The following is a 7,247-nucleotide window of genomic DNA, read 5'->3' on the forward strand; positions in this document are numbered from 1 at the left end:
CTGTTAGCCCCTGTTAGCCTGTTATCTCCTGTTAGCCTGTTATCTCCTGTTAGCCCCTGTTAGCTCCTGTTAGCCTGTGTTAGCCTCTGTTAGCCTGTGTTATCTCCTGTTAGCCTCTGTTATCTCCTGTTATCTCCTGTTAGCCTCTGTTAGCCTCTGTTAGCGCCTGTTAGCCCCTGTTAGCCTGTTATCTCCTGTTAGCCCCTGTTAGCTCCTGTTAGCCTGTGTTAGCCTCTGTTAGCCTGTGTTATCTCCTGTTAGCCTCTGTTATCTCCTGTTAGCTCCTGTTAGCCTGTGTTAGCCTCTGTTAGCCTCTGTTAGCTCCTGTTAGCCCCTGTTAGCCTGTTATCTCCTGTTAGCCCCTGTTAGCTCCTGCTAGCCTGTGTTAGCCCCTGTTAGCCTCTGTTATCTCCTGTTATCTTCTGTTAGCCCCTATTAGCTCATGTTAGCCTATGTTAGCTCCTGTTAGTTGTTGTTAGCTGCTGTAAGTAAAACTGCCTTTGAAGTGGATGTTCAAAGCCAGTTGGACAGTCACCTACTAAACTCCCATTCAATATAAGAATGTGATCAAACTGTCATTTTTAGGACACTTGAGGCTAACATTAGCTAGCATGAGTTGTTGTTGTCAGCAGTCCAGAAATAGGAGGCTCGGGTTAGAGTCCTGACTTCAGTTCAGGAGATGAGGCTTGAGGTGAGGAGGAAGAGGATGACATTTTGTAAAGAAGCTGCTGTCACTGTTTCTTTCCTTTGCACTTCTTTGGTGAACGGGACCCTTTCTCCGATGCTAAAATATCAGTATGCTCCTTCATATCTCCTGTCTGCAGGCACACGTACAAATTTAAATGTCCCTCCATGGCACACGATGCCTATGACTTGTCTTCCACTCCACCTTTGGCGTATTTGGTGTATGTGGCCACTTTCCTGGCCACTGTATCCAAATATGGTGGAGGACCACAGTGGCTTCTGCAAACCCCAAACCCGCTCCTGTTTTAGATAGATTTATTAGAATGCATAAGTTTGTTGGAAGATGTAACACTACACTATTCTCTGTATATTTGTGATCAAAACATTATTTTTTCTGTTGAATAATTAATTAATGACTGCACCTTACTCGCATCGACTCTTTGGGACGACATCAGAAAGCATCCTCGCTCTGATCATCGCAGACAGGCAGGTGTGACTTGGCTTTAATGTGTTTTTTTTCCAACAGAGCTTCTTGCTTCTATAAATACGTCCTGAATGTGATTTCCTCCCACAAATGTTCGGAGACATTGTATTGTTACCGCTCCTCCCCCGAGCGTGCACGCATTGATAAACACCACCGTACCTTCTTCACCCTGCGCTCACTCCAACGTGCTGTCTTTAAGTCTTCATGTATTCATTACGCCGTTTGTAAAAGTCACACCTACACACACAAACACGATATCACAGCGGTAAAAAAAGAGGATTTCCTCCTACACGCTTGCAGACACGCTGCACTCCCAGAATCCATCTGCTCACATTCAGATTCTGAAAAACACACGAGGTGAGTCGGTGGGCGGGTGTGTGAAGCTTCCTGACGCATGATAGGATTTACACTAACCCACTTCACATATACCATACAGCACATCCATAAGCTTAATGGGTGAATGAGAGCAGCTGTAAAGTGATTGCCTCCAAATATACACAACTTAATGGGAGTTATCGCACAACACGACAGCGGGGAGTCCATTTTCATTTAATAAACCTTTAAAAGCTTCACGACTGTCATTTACTCTCCTGCATCTCTTCTTTTATGGCTGCAGAAGCTGTCGACGAGTGTTTTATGAAGATGTACGAGTGTCATAAAAATGTGTTTAGGTTTTCCCGTCGCTCTTATTGCCTTTCATGATTGTAATGGTGCCTGTGAAACACTGCTGCGATGGTGTCTATAAAATACACATTAGTCAAGTTAATGCCGAGCCTGCACACACACAGCCCTCACATGGGCGGGGCGATGGGGATGCTTTCATGTTCCATTATCTGATCGAACAATTATCTTCCTGTCACACTCAGAAATCTGAACTGGAATATGTAAAATGTCAACATTTTATTCTCTGAGTCCCACTTCAGCTGAGACTGAAGGGAATCTGGGGCTGGCTGCACTAAATGTGTTGATTAAATGCATCCAGTTACTCATGTGAAAGTTTACAGGAGCACAATCCTGCTCTGAAGATTTGTTTAACGAGTCGGATGAAGACGCCAACAATCACGTTACTCGTTGACAGAAATCAGGCTGTTTCTGCTGTGACGTCCCACACAGCGACACAGGAGGACAGTCAATAGTTGGTTTATGAACGGCACATTTGGAAACGTCAACATTCGCGTTTCGGCCATCGCCATGTGGTTTCTTTGGCGCCAAAAGTGACTGCATGTGCTGTGTTAGCCAGCTAGCTTGATTGTCTTCATGCATGCTCAATCATCCAGGTAAGGAAATCCCAAAAGGTTCATTCTGTTCATCTGGACGTTTTCATTGGGAGAAATGTTTCGTCATCATCAGGTGACTTCTTCACTCTCAGCTGCAGGTTTCAACCTTATAAACTGGACATTTGCACAACAACTGAAACCAGCACCACTGTTTCTTGATTATTAATATACAAATTTTCACGACCACTGATCAAAGCCCATTGATTTCCAATTTCCATGAGTACCATTCACGGAGAGTTGTAAGATGATGCACCCTTACGCCCCCTCCTCGATTCAGTGATGGTCTTTCCCTTTTCACGTAAATGGCCTCCTTGACTCCGCCCTCAAACCAGCGTTCCTCTACCTAGCTTGATTACAAAAATGAATCCACAGATTTTATGGGAGCCTCACACAGACTTGGATACCTGCTAATTATTGCTCAGTAATATCCAAAGAAAATCCCAGAATCCCAGAACTTCATTCATCATAACTGCAGCTCAGGCTTCTTGGATGGTCTGTTGCAATTAGCTGCAGGAGGTTTTGAGCGTTATCCAATGAGCAGCAGCTTTTATACAATCCCTGCAATAAGATAGTTACATAATAACCTGCCTTAATAAACAAATAGCTGGGTAATAAAAAACCAGGGTGTTCAATGCATCACAGTTTCCATTTTTGTACAGACGTATATTCTGCAGGTTTCACCTTTTGCTTCGCTCCCTGATCTTAAAAGCTGCGGGTACAGCCAGCGTGTCTGCACAGCAGTGTCGACCTAAAGTGATGTTCTGCTCAGGTGGGTAAGAATCTCGTGGTTCAGGATAAATTGAATCTGTGCCTCTGTTTCTTTCGAGTACAACATGAAGCTCTGTTATAGCATCTTAAACATACACAACCTCCGATCATAAACCCACTCGAGCTCCTCGTCCCAGCCACGCAGCTGTTCCTGGGTTGGCCCGATGAATCAGCTGGGAGAGGTTCCTGCCAACTCAAGCAGCTGAAGACTCTTCTGAGCAGTTACATCCAATTTGCAGGAGCTAATGTGTTTTGTAATGCAGCCCAGAGTTTGCTCTTTAAGCACATAAAGCACACATTATTGAATGTTCACGTTCTCTCCTGGCAGCGCCTGTAAAGCATGAATTAATGCTTCTATGGTCTCGGCCTGACAATTCAACTAACCGAGGTGAGTCACCTTTATTATCTTACCTTTATTAAACCAAATTAAATAACACAACACGGAGTGTGGCTCTGCCTGCTGATAGTCATTCTTTGGACATTTAAGCAGCCTTTCTGCTCCTTTTTTCCTCCCGGTCTCTTGTGACGCTCAAATTTACATTTCAGACATTTAGCTGATGCTCTTCTGCTTTTTATCTTCCCTCGCAGACATTAAGCTCACGCTGTTGTGAAGCACGGCTGAAAATGAGCACAATGACATGAATGAAAAGCTCTCAGGTCTGAATCGCCACCACGCTGGAAAGGAAGCAAAAGGAGGCCAGAGGCAGGCGGAGGTCGCAGCGTTTCTGCAGCCGCGTGTGAGGAGAGGGAGAGCTTAAGAGGAGATTGTGTTTTGCTGGTGAACAGTGATTACAGTGACGGGGGAGGAAGTGATGTGGGAGCTGTTCAGGAAAACTCACAGAGGAGGTTTGTGATGGCGACGCTTTGGAAGATGCTGCTGCTCGAGCTCAGCTTCACCTCTGACTGCCTCAGCTCTGCATGGTCACACATCTACACACACACACATAGATACACACATGTTTGTGTCCAATCAGCCGCTGCTGTCGAAGGAGGCGTCAGTGGGGTTGCCATATTTGTCAGGGGGAGCTGGGTCATTGATGTCTATGGAGGTGCTTGGAGATGTTTCATATCTGAAGCAGGTCTAAAAACATCACAAAGTCCTGTGAAGCCTGACGTGGAGTCTGCAGACCTGCGACTGCATGATGCCGTCAAAGCAGCCTGCATCCTCACATCACCCTGACCCTGTCAGCAGGCTTCGAGCCTTCCTTTACTGCACGGCTCTGTTGAATCTGTTCGTGTTTTGTGCGTTGAGCTCACGAACCACACAAACTGCTGGTGTGAGTTTGTCTCACAGTGTGTCTGTGAGCTAAAGCTGCAGATAACTTCAATCAGAAATAGAGAAAGACAGAGAGCCTTTGTGTTCTTGTTGGTCAGCAGTGGTTTCTCCTTGGAACGCTCCCCTGTCTCTTTCTTAACGCAGACAGGAGGATCCGTGCCGAGCGACCAGCATGGCCAGAGCCTGCGTCCGCAGCTCCTCCAGCGGTCCACGATGCACCGCCACCCGCTATTGGTACGTTGCTGAGATCATCATCTGCAGCTGCACTCTGACCTGAACAGGTTTCAGAACCACTGTGACAACCCAGCTCGGTCAGCATGATGTGTCTGTAGGCCGCGCACGAAGGGCCAGCTCTGTCTCTTTTGTTTCTGCAGAAAGAATCAGGTCTGTAAGGTTTGCTTAGATATGTTTTACATTGTGCTCAAGCCAATGTTTCAGTCAAGCTATTAAACAAAGAGGAACAGCATGGACCATTAGAGTTCTTTTTTCTTGTGTTTAAGCTTTATTTCTTTTTTATCTTGTGTGTACATGTCCCAGCTTTTTATATCTGAACCTGATGTTTGAGTCCAGGAGTGTTTGTTTAAAACAAAATAAAGCCAAAGATTCAGCTGATGTCTCACAGGATTCATTCTCAGAAACGTCTCAGGAACAGAGCAAAGCAGCAGAAAATAACAGCTACGAGGCTTCTTATTGGTTTCAGAAGAAAATGTCACACAATCCAGGGCTTGTGTTTGGAAAGGTTTCTGTTAAAGCAAGCTGAGATCTGAGAAAAGCAGTTTCTGTGTCATAAAGTTAACGTTGATTTCCCTCCAAACACCTCCAGCAAACAGATGGAGGGGGGATATTCTCTGTTTGGACTGCTGGGCCTCGTTCTCTGTGAGTGTTTGTCTAAAGTCTGTCAGGGCCCACAGACTGCATGACACAGATAAGTGTGGTATGAAAAGTGAAGCCAGAAAAAATCCTGTTTTGTTTTTAAGGTCCTGCAGGGGGCGACTGCTCTGGTTGTAAGAAGAAGCCTATGAGAAATGCTCGTGAGTTTATGGTTTGAGTTTCAGGTCCCGTTAGATTTATAAAGGACCAGGAAGGGTTTAGGGCGGGGTTACCTTAGGACTGGGTAAGGCAGTGGTTCCCAAACTTTTTTGCTAGGCCCCCCTTTGTTTTACAAGTCTTCAGCCCACTAACTCTTTTACGCTACGTCCACACCTACACGGGTATTTTTGAAAACGCAGCTGTTTCTAAGCGTTTGGCCCTTTCGTCCACACGTAAACGGCGTTTCGAATCACCGAAAACGGAGATTTTTAAAACTCCTGTCAGGTTGGAGATTTTCGAAAACTCAGTTTTTGCGTTTACGTGTGGATGAAGAATACGGAGTTCGTCACGCAAAGGTATGTGCCTTTTTTCACGTCACGCTGTGCGCCACGTTGTTGTTTACATGAGATGAATTTCTACAATGAGACAAAATGGGTACAAAAACATAAACAGCTGTGGGATCCTGTTTGTCCGTGATTTGAACCGGGGGAACAAATCGTGGCAGGATCAGCCTGATGTTATTTGTATCCCACTGCAACTTTACTGTATAAAGAGCAAACTGTCATGGTCTGTAGTGGGTGGCTGGAATTTCCGTAAGGCTCCTGGAGCTGGAGGAGTTGGCCCCCTGGGCAGGGCCAGCTCCTCCAGCTCCTGCACACCTGGAGCCTATTGCAGGCAATCAAGTCAGAGGGATTTAAGCCACACGTTGATGTTCCTTCACTGCCAGTTCGTCATCAACACATGTTGGTAACAGGCCCGTATGCTTCAGGTTCTTGCTGTGATTTATCTTGTTAACAAGACTTTCTTGTGCTGCAGTTGCTGGATTCATCTTGGCTCACGCTCCACCTCCGGACTCAGGATACCGAGCAATCATTCTGAAAATCTCTCTGTGCCTCACCTGCCTGCCCTCCTGCCATCACACTCCCTCTGAAGCCCCGGATCTCAGGCCAGCCTTTCCACGCCACTCAGCCTCCCCTGGATTCTCATCACCCCCCTCTCAACACTCTGTCCCCTACTGCAAGTAAGAATTGCCACTCTTACAACTGGCCACTCCAGAGCTGCCTCCACCACCTCCCTAACTCCACTGTCTTCTCTCTTCAGCGTGACTGTTCCCTGCTCAGCTCCACTCTGCATCTCAGGCCCCGTTCCCTCGCCCTAGCCACGTTTCCCACGCCACATCAAACTCCACGTCTTATTGTTTTGTCCTTGCTACGTTTCTTGCACTTAAGCCTAATAAATAATTGTTACATCATCTGCTGTCTCTGCTCTGGGTTTCTGCACCTGAGTCCTGTTCAGCCACTCGGCCCCGTGACACTAACATCTCCAAAATGTCAGGAGTAGTTAGTCATTACAAGTGTTTGTGAACTAATAATCAAGAATGTGGGATCCTGTTTGTCCAGCGCTGCTCCCGATGCAGGGAAAAGCAACCCTGCAGGGAGACCTACCTCGGCACTTGTGCAGGTGAAACCAAAGGAACGATTTTCTTCACCATATTTTCTTTGGCTTGGAAGGAAGTTGGTCTGGAAACATATTTGGCGATGCTTCATCTCCTGCTTTGAGTTTGTGTGGGAGCCCTGTCAAAAACACCTGTCCATGATGCTCCCCCACTTTGGGAACCTCTGGAATAAGGTGCAGGTGTGCAGTTTATCTCAGTTTGTTTAGACTCACAGTTTGGTTCTGATGTCTGCTTTTGGTGCACGAACATCGATCTAACAGGGACACTGGATGG

General features: G+C 46.3%; 1 long non-coding RNA gene across 1 annotated transcript; it reads left to right on the forward strand.

The window, feature by feature from the left end:
* The first annotated feature begins 4,475 nt into the window (after positions 1–4,475).
* LOC147331442 (uncharacterized) lies at positions 4,476–6,740 on the forward strand. The gene is made up of 3 exons (XR_015129259.1): positions 4,476–4,723; positions 6,335–6,539; positions 6,620–6,740. It is a non-coding gene; the product is annotated as an uncharacterized LOC147331442 (long non-coding RNA).
* Positions 6,741–7,247: the final 507 nt, after the last annotated feature.

The sequence above is a fragment of the Aulonocara sp. 'chitande type north' Nkhata Bay genome, linkage group LG5, assembly GCF_057382095.1.
Source record: "Aulonocara sp. 'chitande type north' Nkhata Bay isolate Kocher_YH1m ecotype deep benthic linkage group LG5, A_spYH_male_GT1.1, whole genome shotgun sequence".
Taxonomy (NCBI): Eukaryota; Metazoa; Chordata; class Actinopteri; order Cichliformes; family Cichlidae; genus Aulonocara; species Aulonocara sp. 'chitande type north' Nkhata Bay.